Source organism: Vicugna pacos, chromosome 4 (assembly GCF_048564905.1).
Source record: "Vicugna pacos chromosome 4, VicPac4, whole genome shotgun sequence".
Classification (NCBI taxonomy): domain Eukaryota; kingdom Metazoa; phylum Chordata; class Mammalia; order Artiodactyla; family Camelidae; genus Vicugna; species Vicugna pacos.
In genome coordinates this window covers 65,158,823-65,178,372 of record NC_132990.1, presented here as the reverse complement: position 1 = coordinate 65,178,372, position 19,550 = coordinate 65,158,823, and the positions used below count along the sequence as shown (strand labels likewise).

The 19,550-nt window shown below is 40.4% G+C and overlaps 1 long non-coding RNA gene across 1 annotated transcript; it reads right to left on the bottom strand.

Annotated features, from left to right (window-relative positions):
* Nucleotides 1-463: 463 nt before the first annotated feature.
* LOC140695891 (uncharacterized) lies at nucleotides 464-19,315 on the bottom strand. Its single transcript, XR_012071729.1, has 3 exons — nucleotides 19,139-19,315; nucleotides 2,701-2,859; nucleotides 464-534 (listed from the first exon to the last, which is right to left on the bottom strand). It is a non-coding gene; the product is annotated as an uncharacterized lncRNA (long non-coding RNA).
* Nucleotides 19,316-19,550: the final 235 nt, after the last annotated feature.

Here is a 19,550-nt window from a genome sequence, read left to right as displayed (position 1 = left end):
ACCACCTTTATGCTGAAGGAGCTCAAATTCATTACCAGTCTAGAACTTATCCTTGAATTCTGGATTCATAATGCTAATTGTCAAATAGAAATTTCCTCTTTGATGTGATATGCATCACAAATAGTATTTTCAAATAGAAAAAGTAAGGAAAAGTAATGTGCATATTTCAAGTGTGTATTTCACCTGCCCCCTACCTCCACTAAAAAAAAAAAAGATAAAAAGAAAGAAAAAATTTTTTCTCCCCCATTTTTCCTATTCTCAGGAAATAGCACCAATATCCACTTGTTAGCTCAAATCAGACATCTAAAGAGTCAACCTTAATCCACTTCTTTTTCTCATTCTTTACCTCCAAACCTCTTCTGGTTCTTTCAGGTCTACTTCAAAATATATTTCAAGTGTATCTTCCTTTTGTTTGTTCTGCTCTTAACCTCTTCAAAACAACCATTATAAATCCCCTAGACAACTGCTATTGTCTCTAACTGGTCTCCATGCTTCCACCTCTGGGTCTCCCTGATCCATTCTCCACACCACAGTCTGTAGAGGAAAGGGAGGGAAAGGAAGAGGAAATGCTTGAGACAACTGTGTTTACAAAACAAAAAACACTTTTCACTTATGAAAAGTATTATTTCTGCATTTTGCTGATCTGACTAGTGTTTAAAGTAGTGAGAATCATTTAAAAAACAACCAGTTACTCAGTTTTCACTCAGGAAATATATATTTCTAGACTTTGGGATGGGGAGTGGCAAGTTCAAACCTCTCTTTATTGACCCAGTAAGAATTAGCCTTTACTTCATTCCAGTCAGAATACAAATTCTTTACTGTTCTATTTTCATATTGTTTAGAAGTCTTAGGTTTGAAAGTGTCCAGGTCAAAAAAAAAAAAAGTATTCACTTATTCACGCTACACATGCTTATTCCAGGTTCTGGGAGAGGAAACAGTGACACAGGGAGTAACAAATCAGATATAGTTTCTGCTCTCATGCGGACTACAGGGTAGTGGAAAACAAAAACAGTTAAAGCAAATCTACTCATTGAACTTCTTGTAACAGTATAAAAAGCCAGGAGAAAGATGAGATGAGGTCAGTAGGAGAAAGAAGGTAATCACCAAGTGAGAGTCTTGTTTTTGTTTTTAATATCATATCTCTAGTTACTAACAAAATTATCCCAGTTAATGCCCTAGACTTTTGCCATTTAAATGAGCAGCTTCTCCTTCTGCACCAATTTCTCTCCTACCACCCCCACACTTAGAAATAGACTTTATGTAAACAAAATGATGGTACATTTTAGAATGAGAAATTTAGAAGTGATGCTGAAAGGAAAGATAAGTTAGCAAAAGATTCTGTGAATATCTAATATGTGTCAAGAACTTTTATAGGTTATTGTTTTTTTAATTTGTACCTTCATTGTGAAGTAGAAATAAATATCCTGCACTTTCTTCCCATTTTTGTCTTTTTTTTTTTTTAACACAGTGAAAGAAAGCATCTCTGAGATGACAAGGAACCTGCTCAAGCTCTCCTAGATACACAAAGTGTCAGGACTGAGATTTAAGCCCAATGTCATCTCACTCCCAAATCCATACATCAGTTAGTTGCACTCTACAACATTTGTATCTTCCATGGATCAGGCCAAGTCTTTGGGTTCTGTATGGAAAAGGATATTAGGACCTTGGAAAAAAAAACAGAGAATAAAAGAGGTCCCCAAGGCTTCTAGACCAAGGTCCTTTTTATCTGCCAGATGAGCTGTCTTGCAAACTTTTCTTTTCAGAGTCCTCTGGGACTTTCCATAATTATGCACTGCTTTTCTCCAACCTCTTCCCTTCAATTTCCTGCCCCTTTGGCCCCTCTCAAATGGGAATTAATCCAGCCTAGAACAAGCTGTCACTAAGTGAAGATTTTGCTGTGATTATTGCTTGGGAGAAAGATGTTGCCTTTCCTTCCCCCTCCTCCAAATGCCTTCTTTGCAGACTAGAAATCATAGGGCATGTGTCCAATTGATACATTTCCCATCAAATAGCAGATCCAACGCTGAAGTGGGATGCAAATTTAATTATTCCACATGTACAGAACAGAAACAGAATCTCATTGTTAAAATTTGTTCTTCTATGTCGGAAAGATTAAAAACAAAAGATGTTGAAGTGGTTTGTGTGAGCGGAATATATTTTGGCTCATAAAAATGTGAGGTAATAAAATAAGGGCAACAGAGGGTTTATTTCTACCACATGGAATTATTATTTCTAAATGTTATTTCTCGGAAATCTCTGCTCCTCACCTGTGCACCCCAAAAGAGACTTTAATCCCCTTCTCTGTGGTAATTTCTCCAAGTAATCCCCTTCAAATGCCTTATCCCCTAGCCAAGCCCATCTATTTACATTTTAAAATTAATCTAGAGTAAAATGGAGGGTATAATTAACTAACTAGAACCTAAATATGAGTCCAATGAGTAAGAGTCTCTGTAGCTGGCTACTTAGAATCAAAGCTTGGCTTTATGGCTTAATAGTTATAATAATAGTTTGGGCAAGTTACTTGATCTGTCTATGCTGCTGTCTCTTGCTCCATAAAATGGGGACAACGATGGCAACCACTTCCTAAGGGTTTTGTGAGGAGTCAATAAGTCAATACAAGAATTATGTCTGTAACAGGGCCCAGAACTTGGTAAGCACTCAATAAATTGTAGTTATTATCAAAATACATACTATACTTACTTCCTTTCCCTCTTTAGCAACTCCTTCAAGAGTCAACTTGTATGTTGCCTGTGTTGTAAATCCATTCCTCCAGCCAGTAGTTCTCATCTCCAAACTTCCTAGAAAACCTTGTCTCCCACCACTTATCACAGTTTATCATGATTTTCCTACCCAAATTCCCTGGAACAAAAGAGAAGGGATCCTCTTACTTTTTTATAGTTAGGGAGAAAATGCTTTCTGATCAAATGAATAAAAGGACAAGTTGTGTTTTAATTAGAACACTTGAGGGCTTACTTTGTTCCCTGACCCTGCACCAAGATTGTCTCATCTTTGCAACATTGTTGGAGGTAGGTTCTACTATTTGCATATACAAAAAAGGAAACGTAAAGTCCAAGTCTGAGAACTTTAATAACCTTGCACAAGGACACAAAGGCAATAAGGGACAGCAAGGGCCTTTGATGCTATGTATCTCTCTCTGTCTGGCTAATTCCAAAGTTCATATCTGCAACCACTAAGCGGTACTGCTCTATGAACCCCCACGCTTGGGAAAGGACAATCCATGAAGTGGTGCTATATGAAATCTGAGTTTCAAATTTATTGAATTTCTTACAGGTACATTTTTTCCATTAATGAGAAATGCTATAGATTAGAAACTTTGTTACTGAGTTTCCCTGCTAAGTCCTAGATTGAGATGCAGGGAAGGAGAGTAAGGAGTAGAATTCTTCATCCATCTTCTCAAGTCGTGTCTACCTCTGCGAGACTGACTGCTTTCTCTATTGCTTAAGGCCCTCCTCTTCCAGTTGCTAGTGCTTTCTCAGGCCCTATTATCAAGCCACCCCTTCCGTCTTCTCTGCTCAAGCCAAAAGGCTCTCTTAAAATTTTGCATATTTACCCTTTGTCAGCCACAGGAGGCTGGAGAGGGATTAGAGGAGGTGAGCTGCCCAACTGCAAAAAGGTGCGAGGAGCCGACATGGAGCAAAACAGCAGTTTATTGCAGTACAAGCGGGTGGCGTGTGCACTCAGGCATACGCACTTGTCCTTTTTTTTTATTATGCCCGCCCACGCATATTGCTCATAATGCTTACCCATGCTACTAGTGCATGCATCCATTTACTTCTTACCTCCCACGTGCAAGTTATTGTGAACTTTGACCTGGGTCCCACAAACTACTCACTTAAGTTTTTTTGGCCATGCTCCCTCCAGTCCTCACCACTCTCCAAAATTCATGCCTAGCAAAATCTCATCCTAGACAACCCTTCTTCCGGGAAGACTTTCCTTGATAATTCTGACAATCACATTATATTGCATTTGCCCATTTCTCATTATCTCCTCAGGAACCTGTATTCTCCCTGAGGGTACAGGCATGTTCTACTTTATTCACAACGAATTCTCCAACCAGATCAGGTACTTAGAGGGAATTAAGAGAGAGAAGGTGAAAAGAGGGGAGGGAATTGTCTGAGATGATAAGGAGATAGAGAAAGGAAATAAAGGAAAATAAGTAGAACTCAGATTCCTGGCTCCTGGTCCAGAGCACATATTTGTCTTGACAGAACACCTCTAGAAAGTTTTAAAACAAAAGGAAATAGAAGAGAAAATCTTTTCCAGGTTATCTGAAGTCCACTGGTGTTTGAAAAACCCCTCAAGATTTTCAGAAACAGTTAACTACACACATCCTCCCTCCACTCCCCAAACAGCATACGGAAGAGAAATAATTTAAGGCTGAGATTATCTGGAGAAAGGAACCAGGTCTTTTAGAAAGAAGACTCTATTCCAGTAGTGTGGATGCAGACTTCGCCTCCCTTCCTTCCCTTTTCATAGCTAAGGATTTGCCCTCAGTCGAGGCCAGTGCGCCTGAAATTTTAGCATGCGTAAGAAACACCTGGAGAGCTTGTTAAAACACGTTCCTAATGCCCAACCTTCAGATTAATTCTAATTCAGTAGGCCTGAGGTAGGGCCATCATTTGCATTTCTAAAAGCTCCCAGGTGGTACTGATGCTCCCCTCCTGCAGAGGAACCTTCAGGTAGCACTGGTCTAGTCCAGCCAGTGGATCACAGAGTCAGCAGGGTGACACTAATAATGTGAGAGTGAGCTGTGGACCAATCTTAAAGTTTCTGATCCTTGAGAATTTTATTAATGTTTTGAGCCATTGGAGATCCTGAGTGAATGTTATAAAGGGGAATTAACTTCATAATTTTTATAGAATGAGGGAAGGGTGCATTAAGTACATTTATTTTCAAGAGATCTCAGCAGCACGCTGTCATTTTGATAGGACTGAACTACAGGGTCCTAGCACGGAGTAGGGCTCCAGATATGCTGGGTTCTGCATCAGACAGACTTGTGTTTGAATTCCATTTCTTCTCCGTTCTAGCCATATCCTTGTATTTTCCATTTTCTCTCATACAAAATTATTGCAATTGTTATCTTCCTCTTAGGTACTATGGCACATGATAAGCACTCTATAAATCTCTTACCAATGTTAATAACCCCTGAAAACAATTTCATAAGATAAATATTATTCCCCTTTTATTGATGAAGACACTGACGTTTAGATACTCACTTAAGATCACAAAGCCACTTAGTGTTAAAATTAGGATTTATGCTTGGGTCAGCCTGATTCCAAATCCTTTGCCCTAAACCACTAGGCGAAAGTGAATGCAATCTTTGGTATTTAGTTGACGTGATTTTAGGGATACCTAAGAAAGCTAACAATAAACAGTTCTGTGTATGCAACCCTGTAATTCCTCAACCCAGAATGGGAATCCCAACCCCACATGTGGCACAGCCTTTGGCATTGTGAGGCTCCGCGACCCCACTTCCTCTCTGCTTCTTAATAGATCCTCTGTAGCAGAACAAAGAAAGCAGCTGAAAATCATGTATCAATTATGGATAATCGTGTCTCCATTTAGCACAGCCAAGTGATTCCTCACTGTCTCTGTCAAATAAAACCAGCCCTTAGCTCAGGCCATTTTCTCCAGAAACCATAGCTTCGACTCCTCCACCCTAAGCTGAGTTTGATTAACATTAATGATTTTTCCTCTCAGATGGGTCCCAGAGCACTGGACCCTGCCAAGCCATTTTCCACTCAGAATGATTCTTGCCCTGGCCTCTTGCTTGCAATGTGGCCCTTCCTCAATTTGGAAGTAGCAGCTGTTTAACAGATGCTCACCCACTTAGATTTGGAATGGAGGCCTTGAAAGATGTAGAGAGAGTCTGGCAGGCCAAGAAAGAGAACAGGTCATTGAAGCTACATCATGATGAATTCTAGAAGTGGAGAGCATAGACCTGGCAGGGGAAAATCACCATAGGGCTTCATAGTTGACTTCGAATGCTGAAGACAATGATAAATTTTACTTTCTCCAGGAATGTGTACCAGTATTTTAAATAATTTTAACTACTTTTTTTAATCTTAATATAAATCAAAGTAGAAAAGATATAAAACCAAAAGTAAAAGTCTACATGTCCTAACTTCCTTTTTCCATTCCTGAGATCATCATTGTTTACTGTGTGTGTATCCTAGACTTTATATAAATATCAAAGTATTTAATATAAGTATTTACTGTTTGAAATCACAAGTGGCGTAACATTTGATATTCTAGACATTAACATTTTCTTGAAGTATAATGTGTGTACAGAAAAAATGTATGTTTTTAAATTTTTTTATTGTAGTTGATTAACAATGTTATGCTAGTTTCAGGTACACAGCAAAGTGATATAGTTTTATATATATGTTCTTTTGCAGATTCTTTTCCATTATAGGTTATTACAAGATATTCAATATAGTTCCTTGTAAAAATGCATATATTTTAAATTTACAACTCTGATTTTTTTTTATAAGCTGAATACTTAGATGTAACCAGCTGGACCCAGAACAGAAATATAAGAAAACAGAATCCCAGAAGTTCCTTTCTGCACTGTGCTTTTTCCTTTAATAAAATAACTTGGTAATCTCTCCATTTCAGCATAGATAGGGCTACCATTTTCTTTTAGTAGTTATGGAGTATTTGACCATATGAAAGTGACATCATTTATTTATTGAATTTGCTATTGATAGGCATTTAGGCTATTTCCAGTTTTGCTTTGTAAATACTAACACAGATATTCTTCTAAACATATCTTTGCTCACTCCTGAGAATTACTCTTTAGAATATATTCTTGAAAGAGAACTGCAATAATAAAAAAGTACCTACACTTCAGTAGCTAAGAATGTCTTAAAATTGCCCTGCAAGTGGGTTACACTAATCTATACTCCCACACTGGTACCAATTTTAGAAAATTGTATTTTTTTAAAGAACTACTTGCTGAATATATATCATTTAGAACATACTGATAAACAAAAAAAGTAAAAATTACCAGCTATCTTGTTACCTGGAGATAACTTTTTATTTTTGTAAATGTGTGACATACTTGTCTTAGATTCAGCTGAGAAGGAAAGGAGTGGATCTAAAAGAGCACCATGGAGGGACAGACTAGCCTGATACACATTCAGCCAATGTTCTCAAAGAGAAAGCTGATCCTTTCAGTTTAGCACAAGACAGCTCTGAGGCCTCCCCTCCTCTCTCTTCAGACTGACGTACTTGGGGCCTGGGAGGAAAGGAAGGACGGTGCACTCATCCACAGGAGAGGAAGCCCAGGTAGCTGGCTCACGGGGCAGTGGGCCTTGTTATGCTGCCTGCGTAGATGATGGATAGGCTTTATGGGGCCCATTCTTTGGAGTCTAGATTCTCTGATAAAAGAAGTAGATCCTCATACACTATCACCAAGAAACAAACTCCTTGCTTTATCTCTCCATGCATTTCTCACTGCTGACAATCACTGAATAATATCTCTACTCCATATGTATGGGCAGAAAATGTTCAGAAAACAGTCTCCATGAGGGATGAGATGTCACTAAGCATAGCATCAGATAAAGCAGAAACACTCCTGCTGCATCCATTTCCCTCTCTCTTGCTCTTGGTTTTGGTTCTACCTGTGGCATCATATTTCTAAGCAAACAACCTGAACAACTCTTCTGGGGATATTTTCTCTCTACCTTCTATTTTCTGCCTTAGGCTTCCTGGCAAAAAGAACCCAACACAACAGAGATTTTCAGAGCTGAATAGGATCTTAGAAAACACATGGTGTTGGGATTCCCCAAAACCTCACAATCATGTGTGGACCATGTCCAAACGATTTCCTCTAGAGAATCAGCTTCTGTAGACAAGCATGAGAATGCCTCCTACCGCACTAAAACACTCTTAGTCGACCCTTCATCACAATTTAAATCATAGATTGTCCTTCTCCTCTAGACTAGAATCTCTGTGTACTTTTATCTTGTTTGCAACCAAAATCTCAGAGCCTAAAACAGTTTCTGGCATAAAGCAGTTATGTTCTATAGTTTTGCTGATTGAAAAACTGAAAGAATCAATCCAACTTTACCTTTCTGCTAGACCAGACCAAAACTCATTCCTTCTTAATTTGCAAACATTATGAATTATAAATCTACTCTCTAATTTACTGTTCTTTCTCACCTGTTGGGTGTTTGACCACTACTGTTTCAGGCAGTATGTTAGCTATCCTTGTGGTTCTTCATAAAGGTTATAGAGATCTATTTGGCCATGGTCAGGCCAGATTAGAGGCAGTAAAGAGAGCCTAGAAATGACATTCAGAAGGCCTATGGAGTTGAATTCAGCAGCAAGTGCTGGAGGTAAAAGCAGGCAAGGGGTAGATGGAGATATGGAGTGAAGCATAGACGTGGACAGGTTTAACACCTGGGCTGCACAGCAGGTGTTAGTGGGCAGGCAGAATGCAGTGTCAGGAGGTGAATTGGTGATAAATGGAGATCCCTCTGAGCCAATGATGAGACAGAGGTGAAAAACTCCAGTAGGACCCCAAGTTCAGGAATAGGACTTCAGTTCTCTGAGGTCCAGAAAGAGAAAGGTAGAACCGTAGTTTGAGAGATTACAGATGCTTGTAAGTTTTTCTTGGCTGGGACTTAAACACTAAGGATCAAGGTCTAGAGGCTGTAAGCAAAACAGGGGTGCAGGACTGGCCTTGCTCAGATCAAGACAGAATCTCAGTGGAATGGGGATTTGGAGAATGAGACCAGTCCCAGGCCCCAGGCAGAGCCATCGTTACAGCAAGGGCAAAGCCTCTGCAGCAGGGGGCATTTGACAGTGAGCTCTAATAGCCTGCAAAGGTCCTCCACTTTTGCACCAACAGGACTGACAAGAAAATTTCATGGTTTGTCTGTGGTCACTACTCCAGTCTCTCCCCTACATTTTTCTCATGGTACCTGTCTCATTGTCCCTGTCAGCTTAGGCTACTGTAACCAAGATCACAGACTGGGTGGCTTAAACAACAAACATTAATTGTTCACCATTCTGGAGTCTGGGAGTCCAAGATTAGTGTGCCAGCACGGCCAAGTTCTGGGGAGAGCCCTCTTCCTGGCTTGGAGGCAGCTACCTTCTTCGTGAACCCTCAAAGCTTATGGCAGAGAGCAAGCCAGCTCTGGTCTCTTCAACTCCTTCTAAGGCCTCTAATCCCATCATGAAATCTTCACTCTCAGGACCTCATGTAAATGTAATTACCTCCCAAAGGGCCCACCTCCAAATGCTGTCACATAGCAGGGTTAGGGCTTCAACATATGGATTTTAGCAGGATGGAAACATTCAGTCCACAGCAGTCCCATATGAGTACAGCCGGGATGAATTTGCTTTCCTTTCTTAAATGTATAGACTCTGGACATACTGTTCCCTTTGCCTGGAATGCTTTTCCACACCATGTTTGTTAGGCTAACTCGTGCTCATACTTTAGGCCTGTAGCTAGAAGACACTGCCTCTAGGAAGCTTTAATTCTCTCTGCATTTGACGGAGCTACTCTTTTCTGCGGCCCCATAATTCACCATCCTTGCTTTTTTGTGACACTTATCCCCTGATTTGGCCACTTTCTGCCTACTCTTCTCTTGCCCTCCCTCCCTAAACAGAATGCTAATTAATGGCAGGGAATAACCCAACCCGGTTATCACTGAATCCTGAGCATCTGGCATCCTGCACATTGCTTCTCCCATGTAGTAAATGTTCACTAATTTGTTCAACAGCTGAATACATAACGTTTGAAAAAGTATCAGTTTTGATTCACTCATTTTTAATAAGGTGCATTAAATGCCTCTCAACTACCCCAATATTTCCATTATAAATTATGATGGCCATTTCTCTATTTATTTTAAACCAGGAATAAACCAAGCTCTTAGGACATTATGGCTATTTCATACATTGGACTGATCTTAAATCAGTAACTTAATGTAACATTTTAAGTAAAAGAAGTTCTGGGTTGGAAGTGAGGTGACTGCAGTTTGCCTAGCAGATCTATCACTTGAATTCTGTGATTCAATAACTATAGTTTAAGATTGTTCTTTCTACCCAGTAAGCATCTAGTAGACTGTGAAGATTAGCAATCTCACCAGCAATCCCTGAGCTCAGACCATCATGATCTCAGAAGCCTAGAAAAGTTTATTCACTTGCCCAAGTGGCTCTGGGGCTCTTGAAGTGTTGGTTGGACTGAATTTTTAGGAGTGATCCTTTTTCTCTATTTGTTTTTCTTCTCTCTGTGAAGAACATGGTCGTGGATTCTCTTATTTTGCTTTTCTCTCTTCCACTTACCTACCCCAACTCTCAGCATCTCTACTGCATTATTAACTGGGACTTGTCCAGCAAAAGGGATCATGGACCTTCATATTTCATGGTTAACCACAGCAGTCAGATTGGCAGGCCCAAGAGGAGCTGCAGCCCCTCAGACCCTGGCTGCACAAGCTAAAGGAAAAGATGAGCAATAAAAACGAACCATGAGAGAAATCAATAGGCTCACCTTGGCCCCACATCTCTTTGCTGTAGGAGAATCACTTCAGTGATTGCAGCCATCATTACTACAGTATTTCTCTCTCCCTCTTGTCCGTCAAATACCTGGCTACAATCAGGAGTCTATTTGACTCTGGCATTTAAAGCTCTCTTAATTCTCCCTGGGTCAGATTTCTGGTCTTTTCTCTAACTGCCTCTCTACAAGCCAGAGGCTGCTTTTTTCTTTAACGGACTGATCACAGGCCTGAAACATTGTGAGATGGTTGGATCATCGATGGAGGGGAGAGAGGGCTTGGTCTTGATGACTTTTAAAGTTTATTCTAATTCTGGGTTTCAAAAATTCCATGGTTAAACGAACGCTTTGTCCTTCTTCTCTAAGACTGAAAACTTGCTCTTGCCCTCATAAATATGTATTTATTCTACAATTTTTTATTGAGCATGCTGTGCCAGGTATTGGTTTGTGCTTCTGGTTTTATTGATCATGGTCACCTTTCATGTTAATTTTAGACATATTCTGCCTGGTAACTTGGCCAGGCACCACACCTCACTAAAGCAGCCAGTCTGAACCTCTCTGTTCTGTATTTATTTATCTACATGTTTCTCAAAATGTCATGTACAGTTATCTGACTCAGAGAAGCCACTAGAATGTAGAAAGCGGTGAAGAATCTGGCTACTGAAACTGGACCCTGCCTTGGCCACCTATGAGCTGTGAAGCCTTGAGCAAAGCACTTAACCATTCAGAACAATGCTTGGTAGAGTAAGTCCTGAATAAATGTTACCTGTCAGAATCACACACACATTCTGTGAAAATGCAGATTCAGAGATGTTTATAGAATGGAATGAATGTCTGTGTTTGTTGCAAGGATAATTCTTATTTATTGAAACTTGTACAGTCACTGAATTTTATACCCTCCCCTCTCCTCCACTTTCTTATTCCTTCCCATACCCCTAACAAAAACTGGATTCAAATCCCTTTTTCATTGAGAGTTCTGCACCCAATTTCCAATGTGGGTGGGGATTCCCCACACTGCCAAGCAATTCTAGGACACCAACTGAGTGTCCTATAATTCAACTCAATTCTGATACTATCTACTTGGAGGTGGCATCTAATTTCACAGGTTAAGGGCTCAGTCCCACAAGAGGACCCTCCAATTCAGTTGTTAATTCCAAGTCTGTGCTTCCGACAGACTGGCTATAAATCAGTTTGCTATGACTCCTTCCTTGGGTTTGATTAATTAGCTAGAGCAGCTCAAAGAACTCAGGAAACCAGATTCTTACTAGATTAATGGTTTATTATAGAGAATAATAAAGGATATGAGTCAACAGCCAGAAGAAGAAATATATAGGGCAAGGTCTTGAACAAAGAAGTTTCCGTCCTTGTAGAGTTTGGGGCCCAGCCCCGTGGCACCAGGCAGAGTCCTTGCTCGTCAATCCACAAGTTATCCTAACCACACCCCCCTTTTAGATATTATGAAGGTTTCCATTCCATAGACATGATTGATAGAATCACTGACCACTGCTGATTGATTCAAACTTCAGCCCCCCTACTCAGAAATCAGGGGATGGGACTGAAAGTTTCACTGTTCTAGTCCAGGTTGGTTCCTCTGGCAACCAGCTCCCATCCTAAGATGCTTTCCAAAAGTCACCCCTTTAACATAAAGTAGGTTGTGGTGGAAAAAGGGCTTATTATAAACAACAAGACACCCATTTCACCTTTATGGCTTTGAAGCAACTTTAGGAACTGAAGATAAGAGACTAGATATTATAACAAAAATGCTTCCATTGTTCAGGAAAATTCCAAGGGTTTTGGGAGCTGGGAGCCTGGAACCATGGAAGAAGACCAAATATATATGAGAGATATATTTTGGTCATCTGAATGGCCAAATACATATCTCCTATAAATCATAATACTGCACTTGTCTTTTCCAAGATGTATCATTCAAGCAAGTTGCTTGAACTCTCTGACCTTCCATTTTTTTCACCACACAAAAATAGAGGCAATATTTTCAATGCCCCTGGTGAGCAGGATGACTAATGAGGCAAAGATTAAGTAACACAGAATACACAATAAAATTATAGCTATTGAAACCAAGCAGAACCCTGTGGAGTTCTCCCAGGTACAAAAGGTCCTCCATGTCTCACATTTCTTGTTTATACAAAACAGCATTAGTATCCTAGGCCTTCCCCTAAATTCCAAAGAGCAGACCCAAGTAGTTACTAATTAGGAAAATAAAGGAATGTAGACAAAAAGGTAAAACAGTTAAGCAAAAAAACTACTGATAGCTTAAACAGTAGTTTATCAATAAAATAGAGTCCTAGTTCCTCCCCCAAGGAATATACATAACAATTTGATGCATATCTTTGAGTTGTTCTGCAGAAACTAAAACCTCCACCCAGGTAGGGGATGGTGATTACATGATGACCACAAGCACTTAAACCCCAGACTGGTTAGAACTAGAAGGTTGATGATTAAGATTCCCAAAACATCACCCTATTACCTTACTACCAACTACTCAGAAGGAAGTCCATGATCTGCAATCCTCACTCCAAACGTTGCTTTTTGAAACCCTTCCCTGAAAGCTACTGAAGAGTTCAGGTCTTCTGAGCATAAGCTGACCATTTTCCTTGCTCAGCACAGGTAATAAATGCTTTACTATCCTTCACCACAACTGAGTGTCAGTGGACTGGCTTTGTTGAGTGGTGGATGAGCAGATGCAAGTTAGGCTAGACAGAACTATTATTTGCTGCCATGTATCAGACATTGCCTTATGTCATTTACCTCTCCTAGTAATGTGGACAGGGTGCGCATCTTACAGATGAAAAAGCTGAGGCTCAGCGTGATTAAGCCATTTGCACAGAGAGTAAGTGGCAGAGCCATGATTAGAAACCACAACTATTTTCCAAAATCTAGACAACCTTATTAGTAGGTTTGGTTCTACTTTTTTTTTCGAGATATTTGTAGGTAACTTTCACCTCTAACCAAAAAAAAAAAAAAAAGACAAAAAAAAAGACAAAAAACAAAACAAAATCTGTAGATAACGTCCTCCTGGGACAGAAAAGTAGGGAGGGCATTTTTCCATTATTTATTTTCTTCATCAGTAAATTTTATATTTATGATTCATGTTCCTACAACAGTGCAGACAATTTTGGAAAGAATTCCATTCTGAACTCTTAACAAGAAAAGTTGCCAGTGTAGAAAGGTCTGTATATATATATATCCTACTTTATATCTTTGGTAACAGTGTATTTCTAGTAATCTTATGTGAATAATAAAGTTCTACTGACCTTGTATTAATTTATCATTTTTTCCTCAATTTTCTTCCTTTGATCCTACTTTGTTCTATCAAATAGGTATCAGTAGACTAGGAATAACTGGTAAAACAAGGTCCCTGCCATAGTGGCACTTAATTTCAATGGAGGGATACAGATAAAAATTAGGAAGAAAAAACCCACAATCATAATTGATTTTCATAAATGCTACGAAGAATGGCATAATATTTCCTCTTAGTCATGTTTCTATGATATTGACATCTTCATAATTCTCTTCTGAAAAAAATTATAAAATTTTCCCAGTCACAGCATTCCTTACAACAATAAGTCTCAGATAGTCCTTTCAAGGACATAACATACTGTTCTCTCATTGCAGAACTCCACCTCGCCAGGGTTACATTTAATTGATCAGAGTTGGGTATTTGTCCCACAAAACAGCTAATACACAGTTTGGTCAGGGTCCTATGAAATGGTCTGCTATAAAACATAAGCTAAACAAATTAGATTTCCACTCTAAGAAATTTGAACCAGCAAACACCTGAAGAACGACATTGATACCAGTGAGGAAGCTAAGGTAGAAGTGTTCAGAGTCCATGAGGTAGAGCAGAGAGGACCCAGGGAGAGTCTGAGGAAGTTGTGTGATGAAGATGCAGGTGCTCTGAGTAGGCAAATACTCTTAGAGCAAAGAGAGTAAAGGACAATGAAACCAGTCTTTAGTAAACTAAAATAAGGAAAGAGAAGTAGAGATCCAGAGAATTCCTCAAGTGCACTGATTTGGGAGCGTAGAGTAAATATCTACCAGTGCTTGCTGCCAGACTCTCCAGAACTTTGCACTGTTGTCAATCTCTGAGAGGCTGAATGAACACTTCGCTGGCATGTCCTAAGGGAATTTAGGAGTCATGGTGAGACCAGGCTAGATAAACTTTTAGGTGTTTCCAAATTACAAGAGTTTGCAATTAAGATCTCAAATCATCTACACCCACACAGCTTACTATATCTACATCTATACATTTATATCAACATTCATTACAAATCCATTTTCTTCATCAACATGACTTTACTATGCCAAGAAACCATTGCCCAGGAAGATAGAAATCACAAACAATTTTATTGTTTATTCCAGGTTCATTACCAAGAAATTATTTAAATAAACATCAACTCTCAAACTCTTCCACAGTATTAAATAAAAATTGAGTCCCCACGACTCTTCCAACGAAAGTGTCCACCGATCCTAAACAATTATATCAAAATATTAACCCGGTCCTTGTCAAACTTCTTTATTAAAAGATTCCCAAACCTCAAAAAACTTACAAATGAACTTATTTACAAACCAGAAATAGACTCACAGACATAGAATACAAAGTATGGTTGCCAAAATGGAAAGGGGGTAGGGATAAATTAGGTGTTTGGGATTAGCAGAAACACACTACTATATATAAATTAGATAAACAACAAGGACCTACTGTATAGCACAGGGAACTAAACTCAGTATCTTGTAATAACTTATAATGGAAAAGAATCTGAAAAAATATATGTGTATATGTATAACTGAATCACTTTGCTGTACTCCTGAAACTAACACAACATTGTAAATCAACTGTACTTCGATTAAAAAAAAAAAAAGACTCCAAAACCCTCCAAAGCCTCATAAAAATTCTAACTTTATTCTCCACACTCCAAGACCTCAGTAAGAGTCTGCCAAAATAATATGTTCCTTTACCACAGTAAGAAAAAACTCAGCTTTTTCTTATCAACAGGTTGGTTCCTCTTTTAATTTCGTGCAGCAATGAGTGAGACAAGCAAGGGCAAAGAAGAAAAATCCCCATGTAACTTCCAAAACCTGAAAGCCTTGTAACTTTGTTCACTTGCATTATACACTGTAAGACTCTGTACAGTGGCCTGAATTAATCAAGGTTTTATCCCTCTTCCCACCCACCTCCATTATTCTCCCTCCAGAATTCCCATGCTGTGTCATTTCTCTCAGTCCTTCCCTTTTAAAAATGAAGGCACTTCTGCTCCCATTTCATTTTCTACGAGTCTCTGAACTGTTCTGGGTGAGCCTCTTCTTCATCTCTGTAAACTTATATCTATTTTATTTCCATTCCAAATTGTAAATATTTGAAATCTGTAATAGATCAACCTTTGTTAAAATCCCTTTCAAATAATATTAACATTAGGCTGTGATGCCTGGGAAAGATGATGTGATTTTTCTTTATTCTGCTTGTCTGTGTGCATGTGTGTGCGTGTGTGTGCACACGCACGATGTCAAAAGAGAAAAACACAGAAACACATAAAATGTCTACCAACATCAACCCTTTCACCAAATAGCAACCAAATTAAAAAGAAAACCATAGATAAATTCAAGTCCGTATTTCAGAAGTGAATGAGGACTTCTTTATTTCCAATGCAATAGAAATGCAAAGAGGAGGAAATCAATGCAAACCAGTATGTCTTGGATCAGCACATTTTAAAACAAAATGTACCTTTGTATCTAAAAATCTGAGAACCATGAATATTTAACAGAGAGAGAAAAGAATGATTTTGTCAGTGCGTAAAGCAAGTCCCAGGGAAGCTTAAATTCTGCTGCCTTCTATTAGCTTCTCTGCTCAGTAAACAAAATGAGTCATTCAGGGGAGGGAGGTAAGGACAGGGTGAGGGGGGCTGCTGGTGAGAGGGGACTTCGGAGTCTTGGGAAGGGGCAGACTCAGGAAAAGTAGTGGAGGGGAGAGAATGATGAAGTTTAACGCCAGCCAGTGGTCATGAGCTGTCTGGCTGGGGATAGAGCAGCTGGAGACAGTCCGTGAGGAGAATTTTCAAAATCCTGCCTGTTCTCCAACCCAAAGGAAGCAGGGAGTGGCTACTGTAGTAAAAGGATCTAAGGGATTGATTTGGCTACTCTAAGATGCAAGTCTTGTCCAGTTAATCTCTTTAAGGCTCTCTTTCCTCACCTCTTAAAAGGTAGTAATACCAGCTCCCTCCTTTATGAGAATATCTTGGGGATAAGTGAGGCACATTAGCCAAAATCCATGTTAAATATTTCATGGCTGTCTCTGAAGCCACGCAAGGGAATATTTGAGCAGTTTACCAGCTTCATGGGGGGGAAGATTCTTAATGTGGCATAATTCAGGACTTTTATTACAGCCCAACCCCTGTCATTATGATTCAAATAATGCTCCCGGGGCTTGCCTGAAAACTAGAAAACAACATCCTGCAGGCTAATGATATATTGATTCTTTGGCTATGAAGTCTGCACAGAAGGAAAATGCTGATCTGGGCTGGGATGGGGTAAGTGGGTGTGTAGCTGTATTAAGCAATACTAATCCACAAATTCAGGTGGTCCTTCAGCCACCTGCCACCACCACCCCATCATCCTGTTGAGCTTTTTATCCTGTTTAACTATTAACAGATGAATTCTGCAAGAGGCGGTACAGTGTTGCATGAAATGAACTTTGGACTAGGGGCCTGAAACCAGGGTTGTCATCTTAACTCTGCAATACACATCTCTCATGAATCTTGGTAAAAACATTTCTAATTCTTTTATTTTTAGAATGTCAGTTTTTCAGTCTGTAGAAAAAAAAACCTTCTACAGTTCTTTGTATAATAGAGGGAGGAAGGAAGATACCTTCATTATGGATAACACATATCACTTCCCTATTTATGCTTTTTCTAACTACTCTGAGCTTAGAGCCTATATTTCAAGGCTATAAGCTTTGACTATAAGCTATAAGCCTTGCTGGAGGCTGTCACAGCCTGAACAACCATTAACTAATTAAGAGGGAGCAAATCAAGTTGTCAAAAACCTCTAAAACTAATAAGTCCTAGTATCGAAAGGTTTTTTTTTTTTTTTTTTTTTTTTTTTTAATTTAAGTAGGTACACAGCAATCCCATCACTTCAAGGCCAGGCATGCTTAGCACAAGGTATCAGCAGAGGATCCTTGAAAAGAAGATTTCTCATTAAATGCACTAGCCTGAGGACATCATTTCACTGAAAGCTGTCCTTGGTGCCTTAATTTTGGATGAAAATGCAGATAACCCGAAGAAATAAGAAGAGGGCCTCCCAGCTGTCTTCTAGGAGTCTCTTGAGCCCTCAGGCAATCAGTCTAGAAGCAAAAGTCTCTTCTACATAGGGACACTTGACACCCATCAATTATCCACCTAAGCTGACTAATTCCTCTTGATGGCTTCTTGGTGATCACACCAGAGCAGGGGTGCCATCTATGAAGGTTGACTTTGTATAAGCTGAAACATGGGAGCCACCCAGGAGCTATAGGATAATAGATGCTCAGGGGTTGTCACATTAGAGATGGAGACGATTGGCAGGGGAGTATCTTACTAGGACCATATCTGCAAGTTAAGACACACTTAACCTAATGATGTGAAAGAAATCATTCAGCGAATAGTTACAGTTTCTATTCTGGACTCACACTTGTATAGGAGCACAGAGGATACAGAGTTGAAAAGATAAGAGTCTCCTCCACTCAAGTACATTGGCATAACATTTAGTGGAGATACAGAGATGTTAATCGCCGAACCATAGATGGTTAATAAAAGCAGAGAGCACGTCTCTCGATGCATAAGGTGATAAGGAAAGACATTACAAAAGAGGCAATCTCTGAGCCGAGACTTGAAGGATGAGTAGGATTTATGAGTGTAAACAAACAGAGGGAAGGCCATTCCAGGCAGGGGAAATATGGCTTGCAATGGCAAGGTCTGTTAAAAAATCTTTTTTTTTTTTTTAAAGCAGTTTGGAATAAAGAGGCACTGCTGAGATACTTGTCTGCCTAACAAAATACCCACGATTTTATGCCACCGTTTAGGGGAGCCATTATCAAATATTGATTGAGCAGGTGCACGGCTTGATTGATTGCAAATACTAGAAACGTCACTCAGAAGGTTGTGGGGTGACGGTAGAAAGAATTGTCAGGTCCCCGGTCAAGGTGGCGTCGTCGTAGGAGGCTCCTGAACGCACCTCCTCCCACGAACATACTGAATGTACCTATGGGACAACTTCCTCCACACAAAAAACCTTAAAACTGTCTGAGCGACTCCTGCACGTCGGACAAACCAGAGAAGCAGCACATGGCAGAGGTTGCCCTCGCTCAGTCACTTTAAGGCCATGAACCTCCCCTCCCCCTCCGGCCGCGAGCATCCCGCTGCCCTGAAGGAACAGGAAAGTCGGAGCTTCTCCCCTGAGGAGGTTTCGAAGCCCACGCTGGGCACCTCAACTTTTAAGACCTGCTCCTGAGAGACAAGGCCCCGTTTTGTCTAGCTTGGAAAACCAAAAGGGCCCGCTTCCTCAAAGCGGCCAAGCGGTCGGTGAAATGGGTCTTAAAAGGACTCGCGCGCTTGGACTCACCGGCCTCAGGGTCCAGCGCGAAGCGGCTGACAGAGGGACTCCAGGGCGGGGCTCGTTTTTTTTTTTTTTTTTTTGTCTTGGAGCGTGGACTGAAGGCCAGGTGTCTGAACTGACACCATTTGGAGGCCTGCTGAGGTGCTCTGTGGGTTGACCACTGGCAGGGGCCATCTTCGCGCCCTGGCCAGGCTCCTGTCACCAGACGCCATCTTAGCATTGGACACGGGTGCTCCCTCAGCCGCGCTCCCTCGCGGGCCCCGGATGTCACGGGGTGGGGCTTGTGCGCAGCTGCGGTCTGGAGACGCCTCCACAAGTCCGGGCGCTGGTGGCCGTGGAGCTTCGGCTCCTGGGTCCCGCAGGACTATAACCGATGAAGAAACAGTTCTGAGCCGGCTGCCACCGCCAGGGCACAGCA